Source organism: Balearica regulorum, chromosome 1, assembly GCF_011004875.1.
Source record: "Balearica regulorum gibbericeps isolate bBalReg1 chromosome 1, bBalReg1.pri, whole genome shotgun sequence".
In the NCBI taxonomy this organism is placed as follows: Eukaryota; Metazoa; Chordata; class Aves; order Gruiformes; family Gruidae; genus Balearica; species Balearica regulorum.
In genome coordinates, this window is record NC_046184.1 from 66,050,719 (window position 1) to 66,073,235 (window position 22,517).

The 22,517-nt window shown below is 43.0% G+C and overlaps 1 long non-coding RNA gene across 1 annotated transcript; it reads left to right on the forward strand.

The window, feature by feature from the left end:
- The first annotated feature begins 10,027 nt into the window (after nucleotides 1–10,027).
- On the forward strand, nucleotides 10,028–15,240 carry LOC142600067 (uncharacterized). Its single transcript, XR_012833530.1, has 3 exons — nucleotides 10,028–10,157; nucleotides 10,298–10,378; nucleotides 14,787–15,240. It is a non-coding gene; the product is annotated as an uncharacterized LOC142600067 (long non-coding RNA).
- Nucleotides 15,241–22,517: the final 7,277 nt, after the last annotated feature.

A 22,517-nucleotide genomic window follows, 5' to 3' on the forward strand; every position in this document is an offset into this window, starting at 1 on the left:
TTCATACAACTCTTACTTGAAAAGTACATGTTGAGAAAAAAACCCCAAACCTAACTTACAGACTTTCCTGAAGTGGGTCTTAAAATCATCACTCCAAAAGAGCTTCCTCATATCTTTTTTCAGAATCAACCATACTTTTGCTTGAGCCTTGATTTTTCATAACGCCGACAGCTTCCTTTACTGCACGTCTATCCTTTCATCATCTCCTTTCGGTATAACTCTCACATTACAGCTGTAATAGCCGCCATCAGTCAGACTGGGCCGGCCTGGGAAATTCCTTTAGTCAACTCACTAATCAGGAGCTTATACGTGAGCCCTACATCAAGAAGCAGTCCAATCTCCTAAAGGACTTTGAGTCTTGCCTAGACGATGAATGAGCAACGCAGTCAATTGTGAAAAAGGTCTCAGATAAAGAGGAAACCTAACCTTGTTCATTAGTTGTTTTCACCAACTATAATCAATAGATGGCTTCCAGACAGATTGAAATCTTAGGCCCTCAGTGCAGATGTTCATATAATGTGGCACTTGTTTATCTCATTATAGTTACTGCAGATGTAAATTACCAAGTTCAGTAGGTAAAAATATCAGAGGTTATCATTAGTTAAAGTGCTAGGACTTGGATGTGTAGATTCATTTTGGTTTATGGGCCTTCATTCTTTTCATTATTATTTTACCCTAGACATAAAATCAGGGAGCAAAGTGGAGAAGAATAATAATGTACTGTAGAAGTCTGCTTCATTTGAAATTTTGGAGCTTTTGCAATTAATGTTGTAATTAATATGATAACTTAGAGATTAGTTTTATTCTGCTTCTGGTTTTTTTCAACAGCTATGAGTTAGAGAAGCTAGTTTATTTGGGAACCTAGATATAAACAACCGATGGGTTAAACAAGTACCCATGGAGATTAAGCCTACATTTTAAACATATTTAGAAACCTAGTTCCTACTTACGTAAGCAGAACGGGAAAAGATCTGGGCCTGCAGGTAGCAGTTAATAGATGGGTAAAGTTTGTATTGCATCTGTCACTTAGCAAATGCTGAACAAAGTGAAAGGAAGGAAGAGATATCAGAGCTTGGGAGGGAACAGCCCAGTTTTAAGAAATCATATGAAAGAACTTCATACTGAAATAATTTACTTGTTATGCCTGCAAGGCAGAACACCACAGTAATTCTAACATTAGTAATGAAGTTGGAGGTAGTTTGTTCATGAGATAAACCATAGAATCATAGAATGGTTTGGGTTGGAAGGGACCTCAAAGATCATCCAGTTCCAACCCCCCTGCCATGGGCAGGGACACCCTCCACTAGACCAGGTTGCCCAAAGCCTCATCCAACCTGGCCTTGAACACTTCCAGGGATGGGGCATCCACAACTTCTCTGGGCAACCTGTTCCACTGCCTCACTATACCCCCACTGTAAAAAAATTTTTCCTTGTATCTAATCTAAATCTTCTTTCTTAGTTGATCATGTAAAATTTAAGGAATATCTGCTAAAAGCCTCATATCTCAGCAGTTATGCTGTATTGACCAACCTCAGCTATAGTTCTGTGAAAATATATTAACTAGTCAGCAGTAATTACTAACAGAGGAGTTGTTAGTCCTGGCCTTAGAAAACAGGTGCTTGCTACCATGCAGAGCCCAAGCACAGAGTCCAGATACAAGGTAATTAAGTAGAGGTAAATGTTTTAGGAACCACCAAAGACCTCATGACATAGGAAAACTTTACCCTGGAGTCTTCCTTTTGAGATGTTTGAGGCCTTGAGAAGTCTATTTGCCATCATGAGTCACATATAAAAACTGGGCTTTTTATTCCTAAAGCATGTAGTCACTTTAAGAAAAAAATCATAGAATGCCACTTGGGGACAAAACTACCCTTTATTATTGCATATCTAAGCCTCTGCATACACAAAAGTACAGAGAAAATAACAACCTGAACACTGTGTTCAAATTTTATTCCCCATATAGATGTTATGGTTCAGAATGTACTGCAGGAAAAGACCAACAAGTTTTACCTGTTCTTGAAGAGTTTACTGGATTCCTGTACCCAAAGATAATCTATTTATTGTTGCTCATCTGTCAGATCAATTAAAGGCTCTTGGCATCAGTAAAATCTGTTATGAACTTGGTGCCCTTCAAAACAACCAGTCTTCCCTGGAATCATCTAGAAAAGCAGTGGGTGAATTAACCTCACCTTTGCCATCTCAAACACCGTAGGGACATAGCTCCATTCTACTCTAAAATATCCACCTCAGGGTACTCGCCAGTGATGGCAATGCATGCCACTTCTTCAGCAAAGTACTGAAGTGGCATTTTGTTGTTGTTGAAGTAACCTTTTAATACTTTGGAAAAGCTTATTAAAAGGACTATTGTTGCACCAAGTGGAATTTTCACAGTGTCTGCTAGGAGCCCGCATGCATGTGAAATGAACAGACAGGGCTGTATGCCACAAAAAAAAAAAAAAAAAAAGTCAGATACTACCAAAACTGTTCTTTAGGGCAATGAGAATATCCATAGCAACACAACATTTCAGTTTAGAAACAAAACAATCACCATTCCTGGCAATACTCATCCCTGTGGAGCTGGAGGCAGTAACAGCAATATCAATCAAATCTTTTCATTAAAAAATGCACAGTTATATGACCATACACTAACCTGAAAATCTGCTTCCCCCCCCCCCCTTTTTTTTTTTAATAGTCCTCTCTGTTTTCAGTAGATATATCACAGCTGTTCTTTACTGATGTCTTGTAGCAGCAATGGACACTGTGGAGCTCTCTTGAGCATAAAGCACATGCAGATGCAAGACCGTACATCACCTTTCCATTCTTGTCGAAAGAAATAAGAAAGGGAAGGTCTGTGTAACTTACAGTTATAGAATGGGCAGGCATTTGCTAACACAGAAATGTGTTGGTTTAGTATTTTTTTTAATAATATATAGTTTGTTCTTACCATTAAAAATATAAATCATACGTTTTCCAAATGTATAGGTAATCCATCCATACTACAGCTCAACCTACCTGAACTCAGCTGTATAAACCAGCTTGATTCAGACAGTCCTGCAGCCCAGAATCAACCTCAGACTAAAATTAGGAAAACTACACAATTGCATCTTGGCCATGTGACCAAAGAACTGAAGAAATTTTTCAGGAGACCAGAAAGGCCGCAAGGATATGGATAAATCCATCACTTAACACTACTTTTTTAACAGTTTGCATGGACTGTAATTTTGGTGATTTCTATCTCTCTGATCTGACTTTGGCTGCTGAATACTTGAAGATCGCTTCAATACTTAGCTATTAAACTTGATATCAAAGAGCATCAATGCTCTGAGCAGCAATACCTGCGTTCATGAGCATTCAGACTGCTATAAGGAACTTGAGGAGTTGGTTGGGTGTTACTCCACCTTCAAGGTCAAATAACTATCAACTTTCTCTTTTTTTTTTCCTTGAGATTTATTATTTCTGACAGACAAAATGTAGATTAAATATATTCAGCAACTCCCACACATATTTATTGTAGGAGCTTCCTCATGCAATATGCTAGCTCAAGGGCACCCTTTTGCCAAGTGAGCTTTCATATCACCTAGGTTGTTTCTAGAAAGGTGTGAAATCTATTCAGGCACACTGAATTCCAATGTCTCTCCCTATATACCTGTGTGTGATTTTGTGTGTCTATACAAATTTATGTACATTGGTTATAGGAAGAATGTCCTCAGGAATGAGGGAAAAAAGTCACGCATAGAAAGTTAGGAAGGACCAGCAGTAAAATTACATTTTTTTTAATCTGTCCTCTCATGTTTCCAACATAAAGTATGCATTGAAACAGAGACAAATAGTTTAATCTGTGTACTTTACAAGTAACTCAGCCTGTGTTGGCATTAGCAATTTTTGACCCTGCCTTACTGCTCACGAACACTTCATCTGGTTGAAACACTTAGATGCCAGCTGCATATTGGCAGCAGACTGTAGTTCTGAAAATCAGCGCACTTTCTTTCTCTCAGCAATATTAAAAACCACACAGGATAATTACGGCAGTTCTGCAATTCGGACAGAACGCTGAACCTGCCTGAGCCATTCTCTCACTTGAAAGTGACATACCAATTACAAGTTTCATTTGGCTAGAGGCTTTAATTTATTACATTTCAACATTATGCTGAAGTTGTAACTTCATTTTACACTGCACAGGTCTATCCTGTGCCAAGAGCGGGCCAGATGCACAGATGAATGCCGAGGAGAACTTACTTTGGCAACCCATCCCCACAATCCTGGAAGGAGGCGTTTAGGTGCCAAGTTTAGATATAAACTTCTGCTACATTTTGATTGTTGCCATTAGAACATGACTGCAGTGCATTTACAACCAGAGAGTGAAGTCCCGTGCTAAAAGTTACCTGTAGGAAAGTGAGAACGTGGCATATCCACAATATTACTTTTAAATGTGCTCTGCACAGACCAGAGCAGCAGTGACTACTCTACCTACCAGCTCCCTAAATTCACCTGGCACCTAAAAAAATACAAACATAGAAAAACAAGACGACTCTGTTTCTCGCTCACATTGAAAAGGAGAATTAGAAGGGTAAACAGCTCAGATAAACTAGAACAGCTGGTTTTTCTAGCCCAGTTTGGGCAAGGAACCTCTTGTTAGAAAATAACCCTTTGTATTTCAGAATACCCTTCTCATAGCGATAATAATAATGATACATGAAAGCATAGCCTTCCAAAATGTATTTCTGCCAGAAAAAACGTACAAGAAAATGGATTCTTTTAACTTGTGAAATGTTGAAGAAGCTACAGCTCATCTAGGCCAGTTTTGAACATTTCCAGAGGGAAAAAATTTGACGTTGGCTGCAGCAGAGATGTGTCAGCGTGTCAGAGCAACTCTCTGGCTCTCCTGACAGCTAACAACAGTCTTCCCACAAGGCATGCCTGCGTACGTGTGTGCGTGCACGCGTGCGTGCGTGTGTGTTTGGTGGGGAGGTTGCCTAAAAGCAGCACAGTCTTTATAGGCAGCCTCCGTACAGAAATCCCCACCCGGGGCCGCGGCTGAAATACCAGTGTGGCATTTCACTACCTGCAAGGGCGAGAACCCGTCAGTGCCGCCGCCATGCTGCCGTCCCCTGGGAGCACGCAGCCAGGCAGGTCTGCCTGCCAGGGAGGACAGCGTCCAACTGGGATTTTTTTTTAAGAAAAGTCTGGAGATCCTGACTGCAAACTGCTCCCCGTTCATGCTCAGAGCATTTAAGGCTTTGTACAAATATAGCTCCTTTCATGGCAATACTAAAAACATTTTCTAAGCATTCAAGAAAACCACATTTCTAGCTTGCCCAGAATGGAAGAAGACAGCTTAATTTAAATGATCAGATTTTCAGTCAGAGCATAACATTTTGTATTTCAGCTCTAAAGTTTTATAGCTCTGTAGAAATTACTTTGCAGCTGAGATCTGCTCAGGTTTCGTCTCAGGATATGTTTCCTTTCACAGGGAACGCTCACCTTAGTGTTTATGCTCATAAAATCGTTCCTCATACTTTTATTTCATTTGTGCTGTATATTCTTTTCCAGTTCTGAAATACAGAGGCAAATGAAGAAAATTGTTCCAGCAAGGCCTGTAGCATGTCCAGCTATGTAGCCATTTAAGAAGTTTGAACTGTATTAATTTCAGTGGCCTAACTGCTTTCTTGTTAGCCTCAGTACAGTTTCAGAATTGGCCAAGCCAAATGCCTAAGCTCATTTTCAACTTCTCACATAGATCACGCAGTGCTCTAGGAGGACCCTTGAGCTACACACAGTCTTGCTAAGATAAAGGAGATAGATCAAAGATGACACATTGGGTGAAAAACAAGTTAATCACTAATCTAATAAAATATACATTGCTGCTGTTAGGGTCTAGTGAAACATATACTAGAATACTTAAACTGAAATAATCTCTGGAGATAACCAATTACCACCAGCACAAGTGGCGAGGACCACGAGATGATAAGCATAATGCTTATTGTTAGAGAGAGTAAAAGCCAGGCCAGAAATTTTTAGACCAGTCACACCAAGCTAATCTTTGGTATGATATATGAAGCTCCATTCCGACAATAAATAAGGACGGAGACCAAGAGTGCCTAACACACTGCCTGCTAAGGATTTACTAGGTGATCTTACAACGGCTTCTCTCATCCAAATTTGAAAAATGCTTCTCCCATTGAAATTAAGCTGGAGCAACAGAGAGTAGCCTCCCTGATTTGCTGTCATCACTGAATCTTCACACAAGCTCATCAAGAGAAGACTGACAGCAAGCAAAAAGATGTGTCCTATGATTTAAGGTGAGAATTAATTGACTTTGAATTGAACTGAAAGAGAAAAAAAAAATGGATGAAACCAAAGAGATTGCCTGAAGATATTATGAGCCACTGGTTAATTGTACTTTGACTCTCTTTGTAAAGAACACCTCTCCAGTCTGATCTGGTTGCTGATTAGTTTTCAACTAGTTGTAAATTGCAAGTATTTGCAAGGCTTCCTTAGTGAGATTATTCAACACGTGATCATTCAGCAGTTTTATGGAGCACTTAGAAGCCTGAAGCTTGCATTGAAGGACATTTACTGAGGACAACAACGACGGAGCCACAACAGCATCATACAGGACAGGGAAATCCTGTGTTTCGATCTGGGTGTCATTGCTGGCTCACACTGTGGTTTTGCAATAGTTCAAACCAACTTAAACAGCTGCTGTTTCCTCCCTCACGACTACACTTTCCCTTTGCCTTCTCTTGCATCAATCCTGACATTTATTTGACACCTCCTTCTCTGTTTTTCACCTTCTTTGCTGTGGTTCCTTTGAACCTGTGTAGCTCTCCAGACAGTTTGCCAGGGTGTCAGGTGTGCGTGGTGTTAGGCCAGGTCAGGCACACACGGCCAGGGGCAGGCTGAGGCTCTGCCTGCAGACGCTCCGGCACAGCTCAATCTGGCGCGTCACCAGCCTTGGCTGGGTTCTGACATGCGTGACCTGACGGGCACCTTACTCATCAGAGAAGGAAGACTCCTGCTGCAGTCCTCAGGAGAAATCAAGACCACAATGACAGTAACTGGGTCTCTTAGCTGTCCTCTTTCTTGCTATTATTTCATGCAATTGATTTCTATGTGCCTTTCAGTGAGGTCCCTGAGTCCCATCACAGGTCTCCAGCTGGTTTGCAGTGCCACAGCTGCAGGTCAGGGCTTTCAAGGAACGACAGAGTGAGCCACGTCCCATGAAATGCAGTGTTAGCTAATCAGAAGACAAGCACTCCAGGAAAAGAATATCTCAATGTTTGCATGCATGCCTGTCATACCACGCCATCATGATCCGTTCATGTGGTGAGCCAGGAAAGTGGGTCATAACCTTATATGTTAGAAACTGGAAAGAGCTTCTCCTTTCCTCTTTTCTTCAGAGGACAAGAGGAGTCATCCTTTTCAAGTCTCCTCTTGCTTGAAGCTATTTGACTCAGGTCCCAGACCTGTACTTCCTCCCTAGGGAGATGAGAAAAACCAGAAGCCTTGTTGATTGCATTGTTTCATGATCATGGATGATGTTAATTGCCCCAAAAAGTAATTAATTTCAGGAAGCATTCTCTTAGATTGCCCACTGAGTCAGGAACACAACCACTAAACAAGCCATAAAGATACATATCGTAGCCCATCATTTCATTAATCTTGGAGAGCTGCAGTAGCATGTATTACGTGCAACCCACAAACATTTGCTGTTTGAATATTACCTGGCAACTTAAAGCCTGGGTTCTGAACCACTGGCCAAAGCAAGCTCCTCCTTTGGATTAGCTGAGCACTTGCGTGATGGAAAGGTGCAGCATCAGACCTCCAAGAGGGTACAGCATCTCAGCCACAGGTGGGCCATGCACTGGTAGTCCCTAGTCAGAGCTGTCATCCCACAAAAGCCAACAGAATTTACGGAAGGACTAAATGAATATTTGGAGGCTTGAGCAAAGTGTACGTTTCCAAGTCAAAAGCTGACCTTGACAAGAAGGGACTCCATTAGCTACTGCCAGGACTCATTAGGATAATTTCTGTGGAGAAACAGGAACCAACATTTGGATTTTTATTAAAAGAAAGGTTTGGGTAACAGGCTGTGAGTTTTCACCTCACCTATACCTGCCAGTGAAGAGAAAATCTGCAATTCTGGTGACCAAAATATCACTAACTAGTGCTACTGCGCTTCCCTGGTGCCCCCTCACTCTTCTTGAACAAGCCTTAGAGGAAGAAAACAGAAAAAGCACCCAAGGGGAGCCTGCCCCAGCTGTGCAGATTTCAGCCATTCCAGATGTGGGATGGCAACAGGGGTGCAGGTCTCCAAACACTGCTGCTCCAGAAGGCGCTCTCCCTGCTCCGTGGCTGCCTGAGCGCAGAGGAGTTAAAAGCTCGGGTGGGGCCACATTGACATGCTAGCTCTGCGCCGTACGCACCCAGGATTGCCTAGCACGGTTTCGCTCCCCTGAGTCCTTTGTCTACAGCTGGGATTTAGCACTGTGAAGCACTGCCTATCTACGCTTGACGAGCGATATCTGATTACTCGCAGGAGTAAAAGGCTGTTGAAGCTATTTCATTTACAGCTGGCCAGCTGAACTCTAGACAGGAAAGCCGCACCCATCCTCGGCTTCAGTTTAAATGGGATTACTCTGTTTTTTCACATGTAATTTCTACTGAAGGTCTCTCCCCTGCTTTACTGCAGCCACAGCTTATGTATGAGAAATCACCACAGCCCTGTGAATTCACAGCTGTGAGGGAAATCCCCTGCAGCAGGAGGAGAGCATTACCCCCCCTCCCGCCAGCCCCAGCCCATGCCTGGCACAGCCCTTCATTGCTGCTGGGACCAGCCCACAGGGTTTGCTTGAAGCCAGCCCAGCGCAGCGGGGAGGAGAAGGTGTTGACCTCCGTCTGGAAGTGCCACCATGGAGTGTGTGGTGACTCACCTAGCACTGTTTCCACCGCCACACCTGGCAGGCTTGGGGCTTATCAGGAGGGGCAATAATTTTTAGTAGAGTCATTGATGAAAGGAACCAGCCTCACCGCTGGGGCCTTGCGCTTCTTGCCATCTTACCTATCATGGCGGCTACAACAGCAGCAGCGTGGCTGCAGCAGCGCCGGGTGCAGGGACTGAGAGTGCACAAGAGGAAAGAGGACGGCACCGAGGCCTTCTGCTCTGCTGCGCCCCGTCTCCCCAGGAGTCACGATGCGGAGGAGGCACAGCCCCAAGGGCTGCCCTGCTCTCCTGAGACACAGGATCGCCCGCAGACCAACGCTGCGCGTGGCAGGCGCTCGAGGGAGGGGGACACCAGAGGCACCCCCAGCCAGCCTCGCGAGCCTGGGCTGCAGCACCCCCCCGCAGCGTGCCAGGTGGAGGGGGAAGAGCAGTGCCCCTCTGCTCTTATCTACTGGTTTTAGTACTGGCAGTTCTGTACCCCCAACTCTACTCAACCCTGCATAATTTTCCATACTTGCTGGGCATGCACTCCCACACTGCTGCTGCAGAGCAGATCCCCAATAATATTAACCCATTTGCCCTAGAAGGGAACCCAAATATATCTTATAACCCAAATCTCAATCGTGTCAGGTAAGAAACCACCATTTCAGAAACCATGAAAAAGGTTTCAATTAAGATTTACAAGAAAAGAAAAAACATCTCATTTTTGGGGGGGGAAAAAAAAAAAGTTCTATTTGGGACTGAACAAAATATTTTCCTACTTCTAGCTTTTCTTTTTTTTTTTTTTTTTTTTTAATTACCAAAAGCAAAAGGAAGGGGAGGCCACAAAAATATAAAAAGGACCGGAGGTGCCCAGAAGTCTCCAGTGACCTCAGCAGTAACACACCCCGGGGTGGGAGAGCCGCAGTTAAACCTCTGCTGCTCATGTACCCTAGAAGCCAACAGAGTGCATACCAGCACGCCCCTCCACGATACAGCGTGATAGGTCTGGCCAATCTCTCTTTCACAGATGGTGCTGTAAATATTTAGGCCCAAGGTAACAAAACAAAACAAGACTGAATGCTTCCAGAGCATTGGCAGGAGGGACCAGGCAGCCCAGGTCCTGTTCCAGTGAGCTTTTCTCGTGAAGGTGTAACACATCACTGCTGGAAGAAATTTGCCCAGAACAACTAATCACAGAATTCCTGTGCTGCTGAACAGCAAATTTCCAGAGGTAACAGCTTGCTTCTCATGCAATTCTTTGGTTAACAAAGTACCACTAACCCCACCCTTCCTTGAACCCGTCCTAGTTTCTTCAGTAGGGTGGACTGGTGTGTGCTTTCCTAGTTGCCAACATATTCATCACTTTTCCAGGAATTTTGCAAGACGACACGTAGCCACACAAGGCAGTCTTAATGAATATGAGCTGGACCCAAAAAACGTTTTGACATCAAGGTTAGTAGCTTTGACATAACAGAATCAAACTATTAAAGGCATTTAGGGTATGGATGTAACTTAAAATATATCTAGGATATAAAACCTGACAGGCAGCCACATAACAAAGCAGGAGTATTGTTTTGGGATCTCATAGGGCCTCTGATTCTGATAAGAAGGAGTCCAAGTAAAACAACAAGAATTATGACAATAAAATCAGTGTTTCCCAATCAAAAGCTAAAAACTATTATCTGCAGTTTCATGTGCAAATGCCCCTGTTCCAAATGTGAAAACTACCATTAAAAAAATAGAAAAGGAGAAGATGCACTCAGCCTAACAGGGTAAACGCTGTTATTACTTTTCATTATACAACACCTTTGATAGGTGAAACTCCTCTGTGACAGTTTGACAATCCTTTTAGATGGTATTGAGCATTTGACACTTTGTGGGGAATGAGAAAAAAAGTTGTTGGGGCCAGAGCTGCTGCTGTCAGAACAGTCTCCTATTTCCTACAAAACAAACATGTACAAATGAGGAGAGAAAGGAATTAAGCCAGAAAAAGACACTTTTGACCCTGGCACTTTATTCAACTTGCAATATTACTGCTGAGGAAATAAAAGCAGTTTAACTACAAACTCCCTCCCACATAGAAGCAACTAGGCTTTTAAAAGCATGATTTTAGTGCCTCGTAGCTGTTCTGTAAGAGTCACTTTGGCCAGGGGTTGCGGGGTAAAAAAGAGTGGGGGATTGGAGAGATTGGGAAATAAAAGTGGGATGACGAGGAGCACTACAGGACCAGGGAGATGGCAATTCCAGGTTCATATACTGTAGGTGAGTTAGCTGAAGCCAATGGGCCTCTTTGCTGGAGGGTGCCTTTTAGCTCAAACGAAGACAACCTGGCTGGGTTGTAAATTGTATGTAAACTTTGATTCAGAGGAGAGTAAAATGCCAGACAAAAAGGAAAGAAAGAACTAGAGCCAGCATGACTTTGGCAAAAGGCCCCTTAGCCAGGCAGACCATGGCTAGGTACCCCACACCAAGTTTGTAAAGGAGGATTCCCGTTTCTCATGGGGGTAAAACTTGGAGAAGGGCGAGAGGAGGATGGAAGCTGGTGATATGGGATTTCCTCTTTTCCAAGCTGTGGCAGGTTTTCTTGGGCTCAAACCATGGAAAGGGGTAGCCAGAGAACTACTGGGAAGGGCATCGTTACCCAGAAGTGTTGTAATGTCTTCAGCTGGATAGAGACAAAAGATAAATAAATCACATTTCAGATGCCAGAAATGCTGTAAAAAAGAGACAGTCAACCAAACAAAAAAACACACAAGCAAGAAACGATGGAAGGCTACTGGGCAGCTTCCTTATTAGCACTTCACAACTGTGAAAGGAGAGCTTGAGGCCAGGCCCTTCACAAGCATACCTGAAGGGAATGCATTTATTGTGCTTGAAGAATATTACTCATCAAGGTCACCTGAACAGATGACCTGGGAAGAAGTGAAATGATAACATGAAAACTTCACATTACATTAAGAAATGTGCCTCAGCAGTTGTTCTCTATGTGCCTCAGACTGAACTGCATTTCTGTATTTATGCCAAGTAGCTTTTCCTATATCATATATCTTTGCGTTTAGCCAGACAAAGGGGAAGTAATAAATTTGAGTGTATAGAACAAGGGAATAAAACGCAGAAGTTTTATACTGCTGTCCCATCAGCCTGAGAAAACATATGAGATCTTGGCTCAAGAAACACATTGAGCAGCATTAATTCCTCTCGAGTGCTTTCTTGAGAAACAGATTCTCTTATCTTAGCCCCAAAGTTACCTCTGTTCCTTGCAAATTTCTGCCTTAATCCCAGCAGAGGGATAGCTATGTCTTCAGTAGTGAAAAATTGTTTACAGAGATAACAAACCTATTGGAACTGAAGTGACAGATGGAACTACTAACCTCAAAGGGAGGAAATTCACAGAACTCAAATTTTCCCATTTTAATCATTTTTGTGCATCTCTCACTCCAGCAATTCATCCCACGTTAGCACTGACATCGTGGGGTCACAACATATTTGGGGCATGCTCACACCAATACCTGAACATGTTTTTTTGTGCTGTAAAATCTGTTTTCTTTCTGGATTACAGGAGGAAACACGATCTGCACAACCAGTGTTTCTAAATCTGATGGGAGATTAAGGCTGGTTTTATACGCAGCCCAACAACAGATTTATATAGCTTTGAAATATTTAATAAAAAAGTTTTTTCCACTAAGGGCTAGCCTTTACTTCTTCTGGTTGATACATCTGGGTTATAACATCCTGCAAGGAAGTCTGTGTGTTGGAACCACAGCCAAAATTTTAACCAGATAGCCACAAGCAGGTGTTGGGTGAGAGTCATGGGTGTGATTTGCGTCAGGTGAGTGTTACTATCGCTGTGCCAAAGCAAACTTGTTAGAAGCTGGTTTACTGCCCTGGCAATATCAAACAAGAGAGCAATTGCTGCTGGGCCAGACTCCCAGCACACTTCACCTTCTCCTGGACTAGAACAGGTCATTCAAAAGCCCAAAAAGAGCCGGATGAGGCCCTTTACAATTCTGTATGCACATACAAGCTGTCCCAAAAACCTCTGCAAAAAATGAGCAAGCCCTTCTTGGCCAGGGACAACTCATTGACTCTGTCTGTTTACGTCAGTAGGGAATTATTCCCAAAGTTGGCCTCCATTTGTTACAAGGAACTGACTTGCAGGTCAGGGCTTTCAGTATTGACTCTGCCATCCTGTTAAAATCACATTCCTACGCAGCTTATCCAAGGAGATATATCGTTTTAATATAGAAAAGCTACAATTCCAATTTTCACTCTCCTAAGGTCTGTGTGAAACAAAGCACGCAGTAAAATGACTGTGTTTTGCATGGGGCACTGTACACATTTGGAAGCAGACTTTATCTTCAGTGTTTAAAATTGATATATATTTAATTTGCCATTTTTGCTGTACTTGAGAAACAGTAATGGGACCCCCCCAAGGCTAATTTAATATAGTTTTGTGAACAAAGCATCTGCTTCACATCTCCAAGCAAATGAGTTTAAAGTCTTTTACAGAGTGGATTGCATTAACCTTTCTAATTATTTTTCTCCTGAGAAAGCACTTTCAGATTTCCCCTGACAAAACATATTTCACTCCTGAAGCATATATACCACCAATAATTAAAACCAAAATGGAGCAAACATACACATGCTCTTGTAAAACAGGCAGCCTAACAGCAGAACTGCAAACGCTGAAGAGCCTCATGACTCCCTACAGCCTTGGACCTGCCTGTAACTATGTCTGATAACAAATTCCATCCAGCACAATATGTGTGCTAGCTACAGATTAACCAAAATAACCAACCCTTTCAAGTTAAGGTCTGACACCAGGAATGTGTTTAGTCCTTTAATTTAAAAAGTCCTATGTTTGTGTTAAAAGCAGATGCCTGATTTACCCCAGCGGAGCACTGTCTGTGCATTCCAGTGTGGCAGAGGATCGGTATTTATCACCAAAAACAACTCCAGGAACTTCCACAGGATTTTTAAATGACTGAAAAGAGAGTGTGTGTCCTCCCTTTTTCCCCCTACCCCAAACTGTATACAACTCTGTTTTATGTTACTCCACAGAGCAGCTAAGACACTGAAGTGGTGTCTTCCTATGTTAAATACCAGCACAAATATTGGGAACTCAGTGTCTGCACGAAAGAGCAATGAACTGAGGGACAGTGCAGTGAGTCAGCCAGTGGCTGCTCCCTTTGAAGGGATATGGAAATCGGAGACAGCAAACTAGAAAGGATCACCTTTCCTCTGCCTCTGTCAATGCCATTCACATACCACTTGAATTTTTAGCTCAAATCTACGAAGGAAAAAAATTCATTCACAATGGCCACATTGAACTGATAAACAATGGAAAATTGCTGATTTGATTCTATTATAAAACAGAGAGAATTATTTTGGACTAGGCATAATAGCACTAAATTCTATTTCAGCTTGGTATAATTATAACTGGCCATTCATATGCTGAACTTACATCAAAGAGCAATTTATTTTGAGTAATAGCACATAATTCATCCTAACGCATGTAATTAGAAATGAAATGCAACATGTGCCCAGGCATCACACCAAGGGAGAATGGGAAGTGCAGACTTTGAATTCATACTTTGTAGGAACTGCTTAATAAAACAAATGGTAAAGATTAATCATCCATCACAGTGCAACAGATCAGGTAATATTAAACAACCAAACAAAAAAAAAAAAAAAAAATCAAGCTGCTCAGCACAAAGAAAACCCATTATAAACACAGTGGAAATTATACATGCCAAAGCTTAATTAATTCCTTTTATAACTGCACTATTAAGGGAGGGGGTGAAAAAAAAAAAAAGGAAAAAAAACATAAAAAAATGCACTCAGCCCTCTGTTTCTGCAGCACATGGTATTCCCAAAGACAGGTTGAAGCTTTGCCTCGGCCAAAAATGGAACCCATCCTCCTGGGACCCCAGCCCTGGAGCAGCACCCCTCTTACCCCCCAGCTGCAGATCCAGATGGCAGGAGCAACAGAACAGAAGGACAGCAAGGGCAGGCTGGAGCCCACCACCCACCCCCTCAACAGGACCATAGGGGCCACCATGGTGGGGATGATTAGCGTGGCCACATCCACCCACCCAGCTGCAGGAGGCTCCAGCAAGCCCTGAGGGGTCTCAGATGACCCAGCGGCAACTGCTTGGGCTACAATCATCCCCTGCGTGCCCACAAGGAGCGTGGGCACTCTCCAGGGGTCCTGGATCTTTACTGCCGCTGCTTTTCGCGTGTTATGGCTAGCCAGGTGAAATGACATCTTCATTTCTCCTGCAAAACTCTCCACACCCTAAGTCTTTTTCCATCCCAAAGTACTGCTGACTGGCAAGTTGACTTCCCCCCCCAGTCTTTGCACATAGTTGTCATGATCCTTTAGATACAATGACCATGCTACTGTGTACCAGGCAGCAAACAAAAATAATAAATAATCTGAAGGGAAAACACTGACATGGAAACCTCTTTGTAAACTGGAAAGAGCGAGTGGAATACAAATGAGCAAAAAGGCTTTTAACTGTTAAAGTGTAGTCTTATGAAAACAATACCGCCTGCAAAATACGGTGACTTATCTGCTTCAAACAAAATAGATGAAGTGTAAATGTCACTATGATAAAATGTCTATATCATGTAGCAGACGGCGAACAGTCACTATTCTTGGCTAATGTCTGCCTACCTTTCTAAGTACGTACTTTGTCCCAGTCGCTGCATGGTATCTTGAGCTGATGTGTCACTGAAGGCTCTGTAACTGATTTATAGTCTAATAATTCTGATTTCATTTAATGGATTTGCCATTTACCTTTGAATGGCTGGATTTAAATCCTTTTTATTGTGATCATTTATCAGCATACTCTTTGATTCTGCTTTACTATCTGTCATTCAAATCAACACTGAAATTTGGCTCCAAGAAAGCAGGGGGGATCTTTATTTATGCTGAGACACAAATGTTACCTGACCTAGGCAGCCAGGCAAGGGACTGCAGTGAACTGAAAGGTCCCTCTTTGGATTTCAATGTTTTTTACGACAGGACAGTAGCCACAGAAAGGAAAAATCAGTTGTGACAAAAGGCTGAAGAGATCCTGGTTGGACAAAGACCATCATTCTTATATCTCTCAGGTAAAAAGAGTTTCTCTGAAGTATCTTTTCCCCAGCTGTTTTTTTCCCCCCACCTGACTTAACTGTTCTGCACTCTTCCCATTCCCCAGTTCCAATTTTGTTTGTTCCCAGGACCTGTCATCAGCTTAAGCTGAAACAATACTTTATGGAGGGCACTTGGCTCTGAACATCTCTATCTCTTGCGGTTGGGAAGAGAGGGCAAGAGCAGAGGGCTTTTTGGAAGCTGTTGTGACTGGAGATAGGGGGTGGAGAGCTCCAAAGAACCAAAAGCAACTAGGCACAGTAAGTGGAAAGGTGGACTTGCAACATTTGTCAGTCCTTAGTAACTATCTCAACATATTTTGGAGGTAACGAGCAGTTGCTCTGGATTACTGAGGTTTCAGTGGCACTTGGAGGACCATCTTAGCAGCTGCCAAAGCTGCCCGTGCTGGGTGCAGGCACTGCCCTTCTGGGGTTTTTTGGTTTGTTTTTTTAAAAAGTTGGCTTCTGAAGTTACCTATGCTCTTCTTTTTTTTTCCTCAAATGCATTTGACCAAACAAGTGTCAGCACGCCATAATCCAATTCTTTGGAAGACAGATAGCAAAGAGCCAGCTGCATTAGCTTTAGCCAGCTGGGAAAGTCTCCAACAGTGGGGTTAACCTCCCTGTGCTTTGCTCTTCCCTCCTCACATGAGCTTCAGTGTGTTTTAAAAGGGCTACAGTGTTGTATTTACATATATGTATGTGTAGGTGTGTATATTCATTTTTATATACAGGGGTTTTTTGAAAAAAACTTTCAATATATATGTACAGATATAACCTAAAAGGTTACAGAATAATCATGGTTATTGCGAATAAATGTTAGAAATGATCCACCGGTTGTGCGTAACCACAGTACGAAAGCCACACATGCAAGAGGCTGCCTTACCTACCACTGTTAATGAAATTGCTATTTATAGAAAACATGGTTGTTTATGTGCTCATGATAGAGACTGAATAATGAATTCCTTCAGGGTTATTTGAGGTTCACACACACAAAAAATTAAAGTGCTTACACAGCTGCACCTGGACTTCTTCCTTTCTATTTGGCAGTCAGGAGTTATCCTGGGCTCTGGAACAGCTTGTCTTGTTTAGCATTAAAGTTAAGCAATGTAAACAGCTAACAATGCCCTATAGTAGACCATAATGCTAAGGTACACATTGCACTAAGGAACCCTCACTCTCCTTACTCACAAGGATAATTAAGTAACTGCAGACAGGGATATACAGGGCCATTGTTTGCCTGGTTTTCATGTCACTGGGGTTCTACAGAAATAAGGAGGAGCGTCCATTCCAATAATGTGTTTCAACAGGTTAAGGAAATCTTTAAGTCTTCATTACCCAAATTGTGACTAAGCACCTTCAATTTCTACAGACATCTCCCAACCTGCAGCTGCTGCGTAGTGCTGGATTGGCAAAGGGAAGGTAAATCATGGGCCAAACTCCACCACTTTACAGCTCTGGGGACATGTGGGACCACAACCATACTTTCAGCTGATAATGAGAGCAAGCATTAGGCTGACCTAATGCTCTTTAGCGGCTATTGCCTCCAGGAGTTTGCTCCTCACGTTGATGGGAGGCGTTATGGCTTGGATTGAATCGTCATGGTGAAACTGGTATTTCTGACCGCTCTTCAGTCTCTGCTGACTTGGTCTGGACAACATCATAACTTCACAGCTAAAACAAGGATTCTGGGCTGACAGATGCTTCACCCAGACACTCACTGCAGCTCATAGCCAGAAAACCTCACTGCCTCTTAAAAACATCATGGTTCTGGGCTATCGATTTTTACCAGTACCACGTAGAAGTGCTGAAGTGTCCTTGCAGTGTTAATAACTCCAGCTGCGATGAAGCTGACCTTGCGGTTAGCTTCAGGCAGGCAGGAAATAGCCGTAGCTTAGGGGCTAGGAGACAGATCTAGGAACAGGCTCATACCAAAAGCTGCAGAAGAAGGTATGTATTTATCAGGGAACCCAGAAAATAAAATGCACCCTTCTGAGACACCCAGCATCCCTATGCATCCTGCGTTTTGCTGATGGACCTGCCTTTCTTACGCACACCCCATAATGCCACATTCAGGCTGCCTGGCACTTTGGGGAGCCGCATGGAAGGCTTCCCCAGGAGGGGGGACAAGCAGGGGGCTGAGGCCAACCCCTACCTGACAGGCCTCATCAAGGGGCTCAGCCCCACAGGGTCCATGGACGGGTGAGCCAGGACTGGGGTGTCCCATCAGGAGCCAAAGGAGATGGGGCTGGAGACAGGGCTGGGCAGGGGCACCCCTGTAACGCAGCCAGGATGGGTGCCCAGGGCCGAGCCGAAATGGGGCCCTGGACCCCAGTTAGGGTGGGGAGGCTGGGCAGGGCAGCGAGGGCTGGCAGTGCCCTCAGGGACCAGGGGTGCTCCTAAAAGCAGGACTCACACAGAATTACCTGCTGTGAGGCCTTAACTCCTGAGTGCCACCTACCTACATGGGTCTTAGTTTTATTTCTGCAAATCTACTGCTCAGTTGCTGCCTGCCCTGGCCATGCCAAAGGCCTCTGGCTGCACCATGGTCTTTTACCAGTGAAATTTCCAACACGTGAAGATCTTCCCTGACAGCTCTAGAAACATTTAAAAAAAAAAAAAAACAAAACAAACAAAAAAAAAAAACCAAACAAACAAAAAAACCGACCAAAAAAACCCCAAAAAAGACCACACTAAAAGTCACAGTGCCTAACACAGGAGAGAAGGGCTAGGCATCCCTCCACCCGTCACACCAGGAGGCTCCCAGACCTCGCTTTACGTGAGCAGAGCACAACACAACACGCTGCCCACACTTCCCCTAGGTTCATCCACAAGCCCAGTGTTACCAAACTCTCCAAATATCTGTTTGATACCTCATCTGAGCAACTTGAGCCTCATATCCAAATCCTAGGTGAGAGCTGTAGTTAACAGATTTTTAGGTAGAAGGGAGACAGCTGGTGACTCTGACACTTGCACATAGAAAGAAAGACCCAGTGGAGGGGCTGATCTCCAGGAGAGAACAGACCTAGCTGTGCCATCTGATGACAGATACACTGTCCTCCCACATGGTACGTAAATCCCTCAAGGGTGGGGTTTAAGATGTCTCCGGTTCATACCTTTTGCCATTTTCTTTTGTGGTGGACGCTTACATGCTACTGCAAGCCTATTCATTACATAGGACTCATTTTACTGGGAGGATAGACAAAAAAATTTCACTGGTATCAGTTTTCCCATGCTTGAGCTATCTGACATAAACACACAGATGTGCAACAGGAATTTAAAAGCCCTTCTTAAGCCTCAGCTGATACTAGCAGTTAGACATTGCGTCTGTACACAATTTTGCATTGTGCAGAAACCTCAGCCATTTCTTGGACTATTATTGTAAAAAGGCTGGCATGTCTCTCCAAAAATATGGAACTGCAAAGATACATGTACATTCATTAGCCTAAATATATTTTCCATCATTTAGATTGCAATTTAGATTGTGACTGTCCATCATTTCCCATAGTGTCTTGATTTTCTGTGACTGTAGCAACTACTGCTTCGCTTTGCATTTGAGCTATAAATACATTTAGGCACAAGCCACCTTTATTTTCGCTGTTTGTAACTGGGCCTTGTAACAAAGCATTTCTAGTGACAGAAGGTACAAGTGGTTTTCCTCTTAGTGGATCCTGCTTTTGAAACAAAGACTTTTTCTTACAAATCTAGCAGAAACATTAATTTTAAGGTTTCTCCTCCTCCTGAATTCCATTCAGCCCTCATTCCGGTGTCTCTATGATGTCTGACAAGCCAGATTAGATACAATAGCACCTCGATACATAGCAAATCTCTAAATGTGATTAGATAGGAGCATCTTGAAATGTCTTTGGGAGCTGATACCATCTCATCATCATCAACCACTCACTATCCACCTACTTTTCCACATTGTTTATGGGTATATCAAACAACACTGAGCTTAATGTAAATCCATAAGGAATTCTAGTTGTTAATTCCCCTCCATTGCGAAAAATGAACATTTTTCTCTACCTTTTATCAGTATTTGCAGCTTCCCTTATCATGTATGTGGAGAGGTCTGTGACATGTTGGGGGAATTCCCTCAGGTCTAAAGATTTCAGGTAGAATCCCACTCTATAATTTCCCCTTATCACGTAGCAATACACAGGGTATGAATAGCTTGAACAGAGTGCATTAACTAGCAATTCCTGGGAAGAAAGGGCAAGCGTCTCCCTTCCAGGAGCAGAGCAGGAATGCAAGTTATTAGCTTTCAGACTACAAACCCATCAAATTAATCATCTGTGAACATCAAAGACAGCTATTTATATATGTGATGCATTATAAAGAAAATAACTGCCAACCTGGAATGAAAGCTGACGCTGTTGTCTACATCAGGAAACATCATATTTCATCACTTGCTCAAGCAGTCACCAGGTTCCTGCTCTTTGGTTTAAATCTGTATACTTAAATACCTTAAATCAGAAACAGAAATGTGCAATACAACAAATGTTCCATATCCATGTCAAGACGCGCACAAGCAAAACAAACTACATAGTAAGAGAGGACACAGCATCATCGTGTTACGTACAAATGCCAAGTGCTACAAAACATTCCAGGTGTCTCATGGAACTAAGGAGACATGCTATTGATAGTTAAAGTTCACTCAGTTTGAAAACTCTAGTTTGCTTAGAGTTTCAAAACCACATCTTGAGCTGTAAAAGCAAAGAAGGGAAAAGGAGGTTGGAGGGAGTAAGGAATATTTTATCATCTATACTATATCTTAAAGAAGACATTTTCACCCCAGCTCACTGAATTTCTTAATGCATCGAGTCGAAGCAGCATGACATTTTCTGATATTAGATAAACACAAGCTAAGTTCTAGCAGGATTTTTTCGGATGTTGCTATTTAAGGTCAATTGAAACATATCTGCTGACTTCATTGAAAGCTGATTCCCAGCTCAACAAATGCAGAACAGATAGAAGACTGGAGGAACACGGCTAGAATTAAGTTTGCTGCTCCAAATAGAGCCTGGAAAGCACTTCATTGCCACTGCCCAAAGCCCCATGCCAAGCCCCACTAAAACACCTTGGTACAGTTCAGGAAGATTTTCAGGGTTCTTCCTGGCAAGATAAGCAGAAATATTTCAGTAAAGCTTTCTATGACTGCCTCCGATTGCTTAGGTCCTTGCCTCTTCTCTGCCTTTTTCATATCCTACCCACGCTAATGAGCAGCAAACTTTACAGAAGAAAAAAGTGGCTGCTATAGAAAGCAGTAAAATGCTCATTCACAGAGGAGAATTTACAATACAGAACATTGGGCATTTCCAAGAATGGCTTTTATTTTTCTGGAAGTATATCGCGTGTAGTCTCTCTCCTTAGCACTGTACTTTCAGGCTAGCAGTCATACTCTGCTCCTCTCTTCCCTTATTAATTCTCCCTTCGCAGGCTTACATACAGGCTATTCTCTATAATAGCAGCTGTCAGGGTAACGTCCAAAAGCCATGGATTAATAAAAGCAGGAAATTATCTCCTTCATTTGACACTATAGAACAATTTAGGTGGATAGAAAGGCTATCTTATCAATTCCAACCGACACTGAGTTGAGTTAGCCTTTTGCTGGTACAACCAATTACACATGATCTCTGAGAAATGGCTCCCATCGGGGTTTATATTTAACACCTCACCCATGAGCTGGTGAATGTAACTAGAGAAAGCTGTAAGGGAAGAGCTCCAGCCACCCAGTTCCTCAAACACCATGTCCCAAAACTCACTTTCATTTTTTCAAACACCAGCCAGCCTCTCAGAGCTTATTTTATGTAACCTGTGAGGAGCACAGCCTGAGGTTTGTGTAGCTGCAGGCTGTGCAGTGTGTAAACAAGAGAGCTGATACGTGCACGCAAACAATCTCCAGAAACAGAAGAGGCTTGAGGCACATTTTCCCTGAAGAAATCTGCTGTTATCAGCTCTGAAGACAAAGTTTGTTTATCAACTGTCTAAGCAGGCAGCTTGACGTTAACAGATAGGGTTAGAGATACACTGCAGCCCAGGTGCCTTTCAAAAGTACGTGCCCCTGCCAAATACAGGTCCCCATTTGAGTTAACTGTTAAATCCCGTGGTCAGTATTATGCAGAGAGCACATCAGCCAGCTGTTACCTTCAAGCCTTAGAAATTGTGAAACCTGAATTCTGAGAGGGCAAGGGCATGCATGTGCCGACGCCCCGGCCCAGCAAAGCATTTGAACCAACACAGGCCATGGATGGGCTTGCAGGAGTAGCTCCAGGTTATCCGAAATACATGGCAGGCTCAGCACATGCACCCACAGCAGACCAGTTCAGTTCAGTCTGAACACCCGACTCACAGGCAGAATTTAATCTCAAATCCTTCTGATGATAGAAAATAACTTTTGAGATGTGAGCTTCTTCAAGGCTTCCCACTGTGTTCCTCTCCTTTACGTTGC